This window comes from Crocuta crocuta, unplaced genomic scaffold, assembly GCF_008692635.1.
Source record: "Crocuta crocuta isolate KB4526 unplaced genomic scaffold, BGI_CrCroc_1.0 scaffold41, whole genome shotgun sequence".
Classification (NCBI taxonomy): Eukaryota; Metazoa; Chordata; class Mammalia; order Carnivora; family Hyaenidae; genus Crocuta; species Crocuta crocuta.
Genome location: NW_027529428.1, coordinates 33,797 through 47,076, shown reverse-complemented (window position 1 = coordinate 47,076; position 13,280 = coordinate 33,797). Strand labels below are relative to the sequence as shown.

Sequence of the window (13,280 nt, the reverse complement as noted above, 5' to 3'; positions counted from 1 at the left end):
AGAAGGGATTTGTACACCTATTAAGGAATTGATGTAGAGAACAGAGAATGTCTGTATTTTAGGTAGAGTAAGGAGAAGTAGGGTCAAAGTTTTATGAAAGATTGAAATAAAAGGAAAAAATACTTTATTCTTCAATTTGAAAACACTGGATTGGTTTGTCAAAGGATGTGTGTGTGTGTGTGTAGCATGTCCTCAAAATTTTGATGCAGCTTAATCTTCACTATCTTTAGAAAAGTGTTACACATTTACCCTCAAGATTATTTGAAGGTTTAATTATTTACATTTATTTTATACTGATTTTAGTTTGGGGAATATTAAGTAATGAATTATTGATTTTAGTTGAGTTGGCCTCTCTGAAGATGGTAAAGGCTGAGTGAACCATAAAACTAAAAATATGGTACGCAACATGTGTAAAATTCAATAAGTGTGAAAAAATTTAAGGTCTAGATCTAGATTCATGGAAGGTAAAAAAATTCTACAGGAAAGGTGTATTTGAGGACATGTGTAATCCCGAGTGTAAATGTCTGGTTACAAGTGAATATTTCTGGTAGCTCTGCAAACTTTCCAGGCAGTGGAACAGGTGAGACCCAAGTCAAGGTCTCCAAGCAGAAAGGCGGACCCAGGTATATTATGGATTATAGATGGAACAAGCAAAAAAATTCATTAAGCTAAGTATATGATACTCCTGAAGTTTTGAGGTGATGGGGAGCAGTCCAAGCTGGTGGCCAAGAAAGAATTCTTGAAGACTTCTTTGGTGCAAAAAGGTGATTTTGTTAAAGCTCTGGGACAGGACCTGTGGGCAGAAAGAGATTCACTATAAGTGTGAAGGGTGACCAACAGTTGGGGGAATGTGTGATATTCCTTGTGGGAGGTGGGAATTGTGTGCTAGCTTGTACTTTGTCCCTCAGACAACTTCATGCTCCCTCATCAATATGAGGAAAAGGTGGAGTAGGAAAAGAGGATGGCAGAGTAGGGCAGAGGGACCTAGAGGCCTAGGAGAGGTAGAGGGATCTTCTGGGTTGGTGGGTCGGGGAGGGTTTATGGGCAAACCCTCTTCAACTGTCCCCTCCCCCACCCTCAGAAACCTTTTGTAACTTTTCAGTGCTCTGTGATGTAAGCCTGGAGAGTATATATGGTCCAGCATCTGCACACTCGGAGCTCAGTTACCTATAGGCAGCCTTGTGATTCTCTCATTTCTGAACAGCCCTACTGAAAACCATGTTGTGCTTTGGCTCAACATGTTTCAAGACTGACCCCCAACTTCACCTTCCTGTGTGGGTAGGGGTTGCCTCTTCTGTTCCTGTGCTACCTGATGGGGATTTCATTTCCAACCTGGAATACAAAATCCATCCAAAAGGTAAGGAATCCTGGGGAAGCCCTCAACAGACATTAGTATTGTTTCTATTTCTAGTCCCAAATTTTAAAATGAGTTTGGTAGGATCAGACACACCTCAAATGGGAAGTCTAAAGGAACAGACATTCACTCCTCTAGGAAAAGAGATCTGGCAGGGCTAAGGGTTAAGAAAGTACTAAGGTTTCCACTTGAAGCTCACAGACTATCTGGGTGTGATGGTGGGTCTTGGTTAAAATCCCAAACGTTGGGATTCTGTAGTCCTAGTTTGGGTTTAGAGTATGGGATGTGTGTAAGAGAACAAGGTTCCCTAGCACTTGATCATGGGTCACCCCATGTGAGGTGTCCCAGGATACAGGGTCCTACCTGAGGGAGCACAGATGTGACTGTTGGTCCTCAGGTTTTCTTTTTTAAGTTTAATTTGAGAGCGAGTACACACACACACACACACACACACACACACACACACACACACGGGGGAGGGGCAAAGAGAGGGAGAGAGAGAATCCCAAGCCGGCTCTGCCCTGACAGCACAGATGGGGGCTTGAATTCATGAACAGTGAACAGAGATCATGACCTGAGCCGAAATCAAGTTTCAAATGCTTAACTGTCTGAGCCACCCAGGTGCCCCATGAATGTCTCCATTTCTGAGAAAAGAGTGAGAGGTGAGTCACAGCCCCTCATTCTTCTATTTTTATTCTAGTGTCAAGGCAGAGCCAAGAGGAGGAGGAAAGGTCGTACGCTGCAAGGTAAGGTTCTGTTTATTCCACCTGAGCTCTCCAAGGGCGACCCTTCCGGTCCTTTCCATGAGGTTCCAGTTCCATGATTTCTGAGGATGTCAGAACAGTCAGAACCGGAGGCCCTTAGATTCCTCGCTCTGCCCATCCCTGAGTATGGGGCCATGATGGAGCTAGGCAATGGGTGTTGCCCAATGGTGGCCTTGTAAGATGTCAAGAGTCAGAACTTCTCTCTCCTGATTTTGTGAAAGACCTGTGACATCAAGGATACACAGGATTCCTCCCTGAGGTAAATAACCACCAACTTCTGTGCTTCACAGAGGTGGTTCGAGCATCACATGACATAATGTAAATGAAATACTTTAATACTAACAAGTATCACATCATTGACCATTTGACCTTATTTTTGATTACTGGGGCATTCAAAATCTAATATCTCAAGGATATCTCATAAAGGGACTCCTATATAATACATATGTTTCTACCTTCACTACATATAAGCCACTCTCCTGGTATTCCAGGTTGGAAATGCAGTCAGAGAGAAAAGGAAGAGCTAAGGAAGCATGTATCTAATTGGAGGAGGTGACTACTCTTTCCCCTTCTATTCTGATCCCTCCTAGAACATGGTATATGCAATTGTATGGGCTCAATGTAACCTGCCAGTCATGGGAGGGGGTAGCCATACAAATGGGTATGTGAATGAGGGCTTTGGGGGTGAAGGCTACTGACCGTATTATGATGTCATAAATGTGGGGCATTGTGAAGGGCCAGCAAGCTTCAGGCAGTCACTCCCTTGGCAGGTCAGCAGGTCCTCTTTTCCTTGTTCTCTGGCCCTGGATGCAGCTTTATACCTCCTATCTCCTGCAGCCCCCTAGGTCAGCATTAATATATCATCCACATTCATCAACTGTTATGTCCAGACCCCTTCTGTGAGGTGTGTAATAACACCACTGCTGAGATCAATCGACTCCTATATTTGGAGGCCCTGGAATGTGCTACTCCCTTGGCTTCCACAGCTCCTGTGACTTACTCATTGTTCACTTTGTTCCCTGCCTTCTCATCAGTTCCTCCAGGAGATCTAATATCAGCTTCTCTGCCTGAGCTTCCCCCTCCCACCTGCCTCCACCTTCCTACCTAACCCAATGACCCCCTTGGCTGACTTTGTTCCACCCTCACCATCAGATCACTCTTTGACACCAGAGCCTTTTCCTCCCTTGGAATATGATTTCCCTGATGACCATTTCTCACCCAAACCCCTTGCCTTTTCCCCCTTTCCCACCATATGATGCTCAGACAGTGGACTCTGTTGTCAACCAGAGGCCAGTTTGTCTCTAAATACCATCTTCTCTCTTGACTCCACGCTTTCCCAAGATGTCAACCTCTTATCAAGTTGTCTCAGACAGTGAATCTCACTGAGACCTGTGCTTGTCATCATGCACCACCAACCCTGTCTGTTTCACCACCACCAGACTACACTTTAACTGTGACTCAGTCTAAATCCATTTCCATCACCCTGAGGCCTGTTCCAGAGAACTCCTCTCCAGATGGCCCTGCTGGGTTGTCCACTTATATTTCCAAATCACAGGCATTGACCATGCAACCTTGTCTGCCTCAGACTTCTCTTGGTGGAAAGCTCATCACAAAGACTTCTTCACTTCTACTTTGGCTCAATGTGATTTCAGCCAAGAGTTTCTTGCCCTGCATTCTTCTGTGGCTTCTTCCAGAGGAGACCCTGTGGCCAACCTTGTAAGAGTCTGGCAACCTCTCTTTCCTCAGCCCAAAGTCCTGGCACTTCTTGAGAAACAAGTCCAAAGGAGGAGTGATTTCCTGATATGGAAGGGAAAGAAGAAGGGTTCTTTTCCAAAACAACTTGGGCCAGACTACACACTAAATTCTTCAGGAAAAATGTCAGAGTCAATTTCTGACAATCATGGCTTAGCAGCCTCCCTTCCTTTCTGGAACAGCAAAGACAAATCAAAGGAGCTGCATGTGCATCTGCAACCCCCATATCCTACAGCCGTGGCAAAGGGTCATTTGCAGCAAACACCTATCCAGCTCTTCTGGGGTCTCCCAACTCTGCATAGCGAGTCCTTGCCTTCTGCTGCCCATGACTCAGATGATTGTCCCTCAATCTTTATTTTCAATAGAATCTCTACCTCCACAGACAAGGAATCCCCAGTCCTTCCCCATCCATTTCTTCTAGTCTTGCCTGAGATCTAGCCTCAAACCCTGCCTCAAGCTCATCCCCAACTCCAGCCCCTACCTCTCACTCAAGTCCAGCCTGAGGCCTACCTTCAATCACCACTCCCAATCCTGCCATCTAGTCCTCTACCCCAGATTAAGATCTGTGGAGTGTGTTTTCATAGACCCCAGAATGAATCAGAGTTTCTCATCTTTTCTGAAATTCAACACCTAGAATGGAACTTGTTGCAGAAGCAACAGGAACGTTTGTGGGTGTTACCCAGTGTGGATCAAAGGTCCCATGAGGACTTCTGTCCTTCGGCTCCTAGCCTAACTGCCGGGCCTCCCATACCCATGGTGCAGTCTCTATCCTTCCCGGACTGTTTCCTCTTGGTGATGAAGTTCGTAAGAAACTAAAGCATCACCTGCGAAAGAGGCTTATCCAACACCGATGGGGCCTTCCCCACAGGATCCATGAGTCTCCATCACTGATGATGCCTCCGAGGAATTTTTCTTTTTTCCTTTTTTTTTTAATAGTTTATTGTAAAGTTGGTTTCCATGTAACACCCAGTGCTCCTCCTCACAAGTGCCCTCCTCCATGCCCATCACCCCTCTTCCCTTCCACCCACACCCATCAGTCCAAGGAATTTTTCAGAGAGACCTGAGATGCAGCACTCTCGTGGACACCCACAGATCCCCAAGAGTCAGAGTAGCAAAACTCTAAATGTTGGGTTGAGCCAATCTGAAAGCTTCCATGAGGGGGACTCAGAAAGGCTTCAGCTAGAGGAGGCCATTGGGAAGGATCTGGGAAAACACCCAGAGGATGGGCCCAAAGAGCATCTGTTTAGTGACCCAGAGAGCTCTTCAGATAAAGATACAGGGTACGATGTGGAGAAAGCACATAAAAGCCTACACGAGAAACATTCATGGGTTTCTGTGGAAGTCTATGTCAGAGACAACTTGTAAATCTCCTGAAAATACATTTGAGCAAAAAGTCTGATGAGATCAATGAGGGTCGGCTTCCCAGGGAATGGCATACTATGAAGGAGACATTGCTTCCTTCTGAGAAATCCTACACAGAAATACAACAGAGAGTTCTGCCACCATCAGTGGGTGGGGACTACTGCTTGAATGCCTCCCAGGAGCTTTCCTTCACTGAATCTTCAACACAACAGAGGCTGTAATCCCATATTAAACAATTTCATAAGTGGATGGTACAGGCCTTCTTCCCAAGGCCCTTGAATCCATAGAGATCTTTAAATTGAAAGAGGCCCCATCCCAGTCCTTATCCCATTAAAACTTTCCCTCCTCGAANGAGAAAAAAACTGAGGACTGATGGATGTGGGGGGGAGGGGGGATGGGCATGGAGGAGGGCACTTGTGGGGATGAGCACTGGGTGTTATGTGGAAACTAATTTGACAATAAACTATTTGTAAAACAAACAAACAAAAAACCTTTCCCTCCTCAACCAACTGGATTTCTGAGGCCAACTCTAAATCTGGGGCCTTCAAGTCCCTTAGAGGAAGCTCTAAATCTCTCCATGAAGACAAAGTGGGAACGGCAAGTTCAGCCCCCATCCTGGATCATTCTCTCCCTGCTACCTCAACTGTGGGCAAGGAAGGACAGGGATTCCCAACAAAATGGCCCCATCATATCAGCCATGAGCTTGCAGAGGATGTTCAGAAAATTAAGGATGGCAGACAGACTCTTCAACCTATCAGACACAGCACCATACACAAAGTGACTCAGAGACTGACTGTACTATCCAATAGACGGTTCACAAATCAACCTGCAAGGCAAGCTGGGGCCGACATGAGCCAAAGGATAAGAATGTAAACCCCAGAGACAGAGTAAAAATGCAACATCGCAAACCCATTCCGGTGCCAAACTGTCCAGGGAGATATTCAGGACTGTGAAGCTTGGTGTACGTCAATCAAAAACTAGAGATATCTTGATAACCACCAAGCCAGGAAGCCCCCAAATGATAAATGTGAATGCAAATAAGGTCAAAGCTGTGACCATTAAAAGCCACCCACCAAACATATCAATTCCCCAATCCTAAATTAACAATCCTTAAAGAACAACTGTATAAGGAGTTAAAGCTGAAACTGGAGCAAGGAGAGCGTAGCTAGGCCCAGAGGCAACACAATGACCTGTCCCCCTCGACTTACAGGCCCTCCCTGCCTCATGACCAGGGTGACTCCAGTGGCGATGTGGGAACTTTCTAGGTGCTGCACGTCCATCTGGAGGACACAGGAATTAGTATGGGACAGCAGCAGGAGCCTTGGGTCCCTAAGCATGTCTTAAGGAAGCACCAGCACAAGAATTTCCCACCAGCTGCAGAGACAGTGAGTCTTTCCCGCCCCAAAGCACAAAAGTTTGGTGGAGGGGATGCAGGATTCGGGATATCCCAACATGTAAGGAAGAGTTTCCCTACTCAGAATGTGGCACTGAAGGGGAAGCTTGGGAACCAGTCTTCCCACACCCTATCACAGAAGGGTCAGCCTCACCGTGAAAGCCTTTTTAGAAGAAAAATGAACACTACTTTACAATGCCTTAAACCCAGGAGAAAGTGCAAAAGAGCAGAAAACTCCCAGGAAAAGGGAAGCCATCTGTCTATGCAAGGCAGAGCCAAGGCAGAGACATGATCCAAGGTAGAGCCACCTTTACTGGGATGACCAAAGCTCAGAAAGTCAAGAAATATGTTGGGAAGGTCCTAGAAGAGAAAATGGGGCACCAGCAATAGATAGCACCTGCCCTCAAGAGCCCCTTCTGTAGCCAGCCAAGTGTGTGAAAACTTGGAAGGAAGCACAAGTGCAGGCCCAGAGACAGCCTGTCCAGGGGCATCCTTTAAAAAACAGGGCTCCCTCCTGTAATGAGATAAATACCAAGTCCTGCCACCAAGAAACTGTCCTTGGGGGCCACAATCATTCTGTAAGTATTAGACAGATCAAGGACAAGAACAGACACCCCCAGAAAGCTGTGGCACTTAGGGACCAGCTACTGGGTCAGAACCAGCAGCATGCTGATGCCTTATACTAAAATGGCACGGAGCTGTTCTTTGAGTATACAAACAGTATCTGCAAGCTGTCAAGCATGGCATCCCCTCTTGAAGAAGGGGATCTTCCTTCTATCCACACTTGATGGCAATGTACAAGATCTTGCCTTTAGGGTGGACAGTTCTCCCATTAGGATAGAGGTACCACCTTTGATATTCATGGCCCTAGTGGAGCCCCCAGAAGACCTACATCTTATGAACCAGAAGTGACTTCTACAATATGAACCAGCCTGCAGATACTTGGGAGCTTTTCCATGAAATGTTGTCTTTGTTTTATTTTGTTTTGTTTTGTTGTTGTTTTTTGTTTGTTTTTGGCTAAGGCAGCACACTTACCCACACTTAGAATAAGGATCTGGAGGGAAGGCGATTCCACCTGAGACTGGAACTCAAAAATGGAGTGAGTATCCTAGTGAATGTTCAGTGTTAAAGAAAAAAACACTAAAGCCCTCTTTGAACAAGAAGATACAAGTGTGGTATCCTTGTCCAAGGTTACGCCATTGACCCTGCAGCATCTGAACATTAAAGTCACAGAAAGAATGCAGATTCTGATTCTGTGGAGGTCCTGAGATGGACACCAGGTGAGATGGAGCCCAGGGCAGGGAACATGAGATGAGAAGGTAGTGGAGACTCTAACATCTCTGTGGATAGATCAGCTAATAACCCAGTCTCCCAGGTCCTCCATAATCTCATTTTAGAGTCCTTTACTGCCCATCCAGTGCAGTTACTCCTGCCCTGTAGAGCTTAGCACATTGAATACTTCTGCCATCAGGGATACTATAGTCTGACATTCTGTCGTTTTACCTCCTCGTCCTATCCATCCAGCTTATATGTCCCCTGTTATCAACTCCACATCATTCATTTTTCCACTTCTTGTCTATCCACAAAGGCCTTGTCTTCCTGAATATCTATCAGGTAACTAACATTTAAAACCCCCTAGCAAAGGGGCACCTGGGTGGCTCAGTCGTTGAAGCAGCTGACTCTTGATGTCAGCTTAGGTCATGATCTTGCACTGACTGCAGAGCCTGCTTGGGATTCTGCCTCTCCTTTTTTCTGCCTCTCCTCAACTTGTGTTTTCTGTCTCTCTCAAAATTAATAAACATTAATAAATTTTAAATAAGAAGCTCAAGTACAAATGGATGCCATCCAATCCCCTTCAACCCTTCCTGTCTGGCAAAATCTCATCTCTCTGTCTTTTCTAGAAATGCCTTTTTCTAAGTCACTGATCATTACTGGAAATCTCACAATTGGGGCTATTGGTGCCATAAGAAATTCAGCCCCACCACTACCTGGAAATCATTCATTCATCCTACAAATACTTATCCCAGGCTTACATGTGAACAAAACAATAGAGTTAGGTCACTATTTCCTTAGTCTGTTCTCTTCCCAATGCTCTCAGATCTATTTTAAATTTCCTTCACTTTCCTCAACTTAGGCCATCTTCACTTAGCCTGGCAGATGTGCTGGACCACAGTTGACAGAGGAGCTAGAAAGAAGTGAGATGGGAGCTTTTCATCAGAACACAACACAACAAAACAAAACCTTCCAATGACATTTCCCCATTCCTCTTTCCTTCCCAGTGTCAAACAAATTACTCTTTATTGAGAGATAGCCAAATTCTAGTCTTGATAGGACTGAGCTTCCTTTGCCAGGTCTCCTCTTGCCCACCTCATTGTTCTTATGAGGCACCCAACCTCTTTTATTTTTTCAAAGCTTTTTACCACAGAAATGTTTAAACATGCACAAGAGCAGCTAAAACAATATAACTTCCCACACAACCATCATCCAACCTGCAGTATTATCATTTGGCAGATGTGATTATGATTCAAGTACAAAAGTCAATTTAAACATCTTCCCATCTAAGGGTTCCTGCATGGCTCAGTTGGTTAAGCATCCATCTCTTGATTTAGGATTAGGTAATGATCTCACAGTTCATGAGTTCCAGCCTCACCTCGGGCTCTGTGTTGCTAGCATGGAGCCTGTTTGGGATTCTCTCTGCTCTGCTCCTCCTCCTCCTCCTCCCTCTGTCTGTAAAATAAATCAACATGTGCTATGCACCCACGTAAAAGCTCTCACATTTCTTTGATATTTATCACTTGTGGACCATACTGATTCACAACAGATGTAGGCAGCATTGGTGACTGAAAAGCACTGGGCTTTAGAGGCTTTGGCAATCAGTTTTGCTCTGCCTTGCAGTCAACCCTGAGGAGTCCTTTGCATGAATTCCTCAACTCCACACAAGAAGTCATCTTATAGAGCAAATTCAGGGCATGATTTCACTGTCCCTTTATCACACAGTAAGTATAAAATGCAAAGAGTATAGAAGAACACTATACATGTTGACAAAGACTTGACATTGCTCTATGTGTTTTCAAATATTCAGTAGAAAAACTTTTCCTGTCACTTTTAATATGAACTATTGTGTTTCAAGTGAAACACAGTAGATCAAACACTCATCTTTCCCAAAATGCCATTAAAAGTAAAAGATTAGATGAAAAATGCTCAACACCATTAGCCATCAGGGAAATGCAAATCAAAACGGTATTTCACAGCACTTCACACCCAGAAGGATGGCTAGAATGAAAATGATAATATAAGTGTTCAGGGGAATGTGGAGAAATTAGAATTCCCATACAATGCTGGTGGGAATGGGAAATATTACAGCTGTTTTGGAAAACAGTCTGGCAGTTGTTCAAAATGTTAAACAGCAAGTTAACATATAATCTAGCAGATGACTCCTAGGTATCTACTCAAGACTAATGAAAACATAGGTCTACACAAAAACTTGTATACAAATGTTGATAGCTGTAGTACTCATAATGTCAAAAGATGGAAACAACACAAACATCCGTCAACTGAGAAATGGGTAAAGAAAACAGGACATATCCATATGATATATTTTTTGGCAATGCATGACACGATGTGGATGAACCTTGAAAACACGTTAAGTGAAAGAAGCCAGTCACAAATGACCACGTATGATTCATTCATATGAAATGTCCAGAAATGGGAAATCGGGAGACGGAAAATAGTTTCAACTTAGAGCTGGGGCCTGGAGGTGGGGTGGAGGGGGAATGAGGGGGAGAGGGGAATAATAGCAACAGGTTGCAGGTTTTTTCTATGAAGTCATGAAAATATTTAAAAATTGTGATGCATATGTTTGTGCATATGCTGAAAATCATGGAATTATACATGTCCAGTGGGTGAATTATATGGCACTTGAACTATATTTCAATAAAGCTGGGAAAAAAGTTCTTAAGGATAATAAAAAGGGGAGCGGATAAGAAAAAGATGTCAACACATTTTTGGAAGATGGAAATCTGGTGGAGGAGCAGTAACTGACTAGCAGGCAAAAGAGGTGGTAGCAAACCACTTCACACTGCAAAACCCAGAGGACAATAACCTAAAGGCACAAGATATGAAAGACTGTAGGGGTTTCATGTAGTAAACATGTTGAAATTTTGTTCATTTTTTGTTTTATATTGTATGTAATTTCTAAAATCTTTTTTTTTCTTTGAATGTGGTGGGTCTTTGCCAGTATTTTGTTAAAGCCTCGTTGAAATGTTAGCATAGTTCAAATGTGCAGAGCACCCCAGATTTCTGGCCTGAGACAGAGCTCAAGACACGTGTTTTTAGGCTGGCATTGCACACTTCTGGGGTCTGGGTATGATGGCAGCAGCTGCTCCTGGAATCAAAGCCAGAAATCTCAAAGTTTGGGTTAAGTTCATTTTTAAGGCATACATATCCGAAATAAATTGTGGAAAAGCTGCATAGATGGTAGAGCCATGTAGTCTTTATCCCAATTTACCTATTAACATTTTGAGCTATTTACAATCGCTGTCTCCTATCTTACTTCCCTTTCTCTCTACACACGAATGCCCATATACATATATGAAAAACATACATATGTTCTTGAACATTTGAGAATATACTTCATGCATCATGTACTTTCGTCCTGAATATTTTGTTGTGTATTTCTTAAGAAAAGTTTCTCTTACAGCAGTTATCTCCTTCAATACATTTAACATTGACATAAAGCTTGTAAATAATCTCCCATTCATCTTCCATTTTCGTCAATTTATTTTTTTTAAAGTTTATTTTGAAGAGAGAGTTCGTGTGCATGTGGCAGGGGAGGGGCAGAGGACTGGAAGCAGGACCTGAGCCATCAGTGCAGAGCCTCAGTGGGTACTGGATCCCATAAACTGTGAGATTATGACCTGAGTCGAAATAAGGAGTCAGATGCTTAAGCCACTGAGCCACCCAGGTGCCCCCAATTTTTGTGGATTTAAATCAAGTAATGTCCTTTGTGTAGTTTTTCTTAAATTTCCTTTACAGGATTCAGTCTAGAATCACATACTGCACATAGTTGCTGTGTGTCATTAGTTTTCTTTAATCTGGATCAGTTTCTTAGCCTTTTTATAATAAGGCCATTTTTGAAAAATATATTCAATGTGCCATATTTATAACCCTTTCTCACTTGGAAACTTGTTTTTGGTGGAAATGATCTCACCTGGACATTGAAGGAGATTTTTTTATAGTTGTGAGTGAGTCCCAGGGGCCTTAGGGACTGTCAGGCACACTTTCTATTAAAAGGCAATACTAGAGATGCAAGGATACGTGGAGGGATTTTTTCTTAAGAGAGAAACCTCCTGCAGTTAAGAGAGGCTATATGGGGCGGGCTGGGCTTGAAGTTCACCTTCCTTCTGGGTAGAGACAATGGTGAAGTTGTGGATACAGGAGAAGAGAGGTAAAGGAAGGAGTTATCATTACTGATAAACCCTCCTCATCAGAGGGAAAGGATTGGATGTCTGCAGCCAAGACTGATTCATCAGAGATGGAATTCAGGCAAGTCAGGTAAGGAGATGATACAGGGCTTAATTTCAACAGTTTGTAATATAAATAACGAAGCTTGCTGTTAAGGGTTACAACTAGTAAATGACTAGCTAGCACGAGGAGATGAATACATGTACACCATCAACAAGAATGACATTATTGTTTGAAAAGAGATAGAGATGTCAATAGGTATTTTGGTGAAAAGTTAGAAATTATGCAGGGAAAAAATAAAACTTCTAATGGAAAAAGTAACTATAGGTATGATTCAAAATACTCCAAATGGTATTGTTAAATCTAATTACAATTGTGTTCATTAGACATTAGGCTAAAGAGAAGCCCACTTCCTAAATCAAGATGAGTTTGGTCCTATGGGCTATGTGATTCAGCACAATTGCTCTGTAATATAAAGGAATAATTAAAAATGTGGGGAGGGGTGCCTGAGTGGCTCAGTTGGTTTAGTGTCTCTTTTTTTGAAAAAATTTTTTAACGTTTTTTTATTTATTTCTGAGAGAGAGAGAGACAGTGTGAGAAGGGGAGGGTCAGAGAGAGCGGGAGACACAGAATCCGAAACAGGCTCCAGGCTCTCAGCTAGCTGTCAGCACAGAGCCCGACATGAGGCTTGAATCCACGAGCCATGAGATCATGACCTGAGCCGAAGTCGGCGACCCAACCGACTGAACCACCCAGGCTCCCCTTGGCATCTGGCTCTTGATTTCAGCTCAGGTCCTGATCTTGTGGCTCGTGAGATGGAGCCTCCATCTTGCTAAAGGCTGCTTGGGATTCTCTCCATCTCCTTCTCTGCCCCTCCACCATTCATGCTCACATGCCCTCTATCACTCAAAATAAATACATGAATTTAAAAAAATAAAAAATAAAAATGTTGAAGGGAGAGGTGGCATTAGGCAGAGAGAAGAGGGAGCCTCAGGGTGAGACATGTATAGGTAGAAGAGAACCTGTAAAGCATGAATAGCCTAAGAGGGATTTGGGAAAATAAAAGAATTACTAAAGGTTTTTAAGTTGTTTGCCACAGGCCCATGGGGTGCCATGCCCTTGTCTCCTTCTTTGTCATGCTTTCTGTTCTTTAGTACAGGCTACTCTGTTCTCTTATGCTCTTTGGTGAACG

At 43.6% G+C, this 13,280-nt stretch overlaps 1 pseudogene; it reads left to right on the top strand.

Annotated features, from left to right (window-relative positions):
* The first annotated feature begins 1,218 nt into the window (after positions 1-1,218).
* LOC144227589 (spermatogenesis-associated protein 31D4-like) lies at positions 1,219-7,311 on the top strand (annotated as a pseudogene).
* The last annotated feature ends 5,969 nt before the right edge of the window (positions 7,312-13,280 follow it).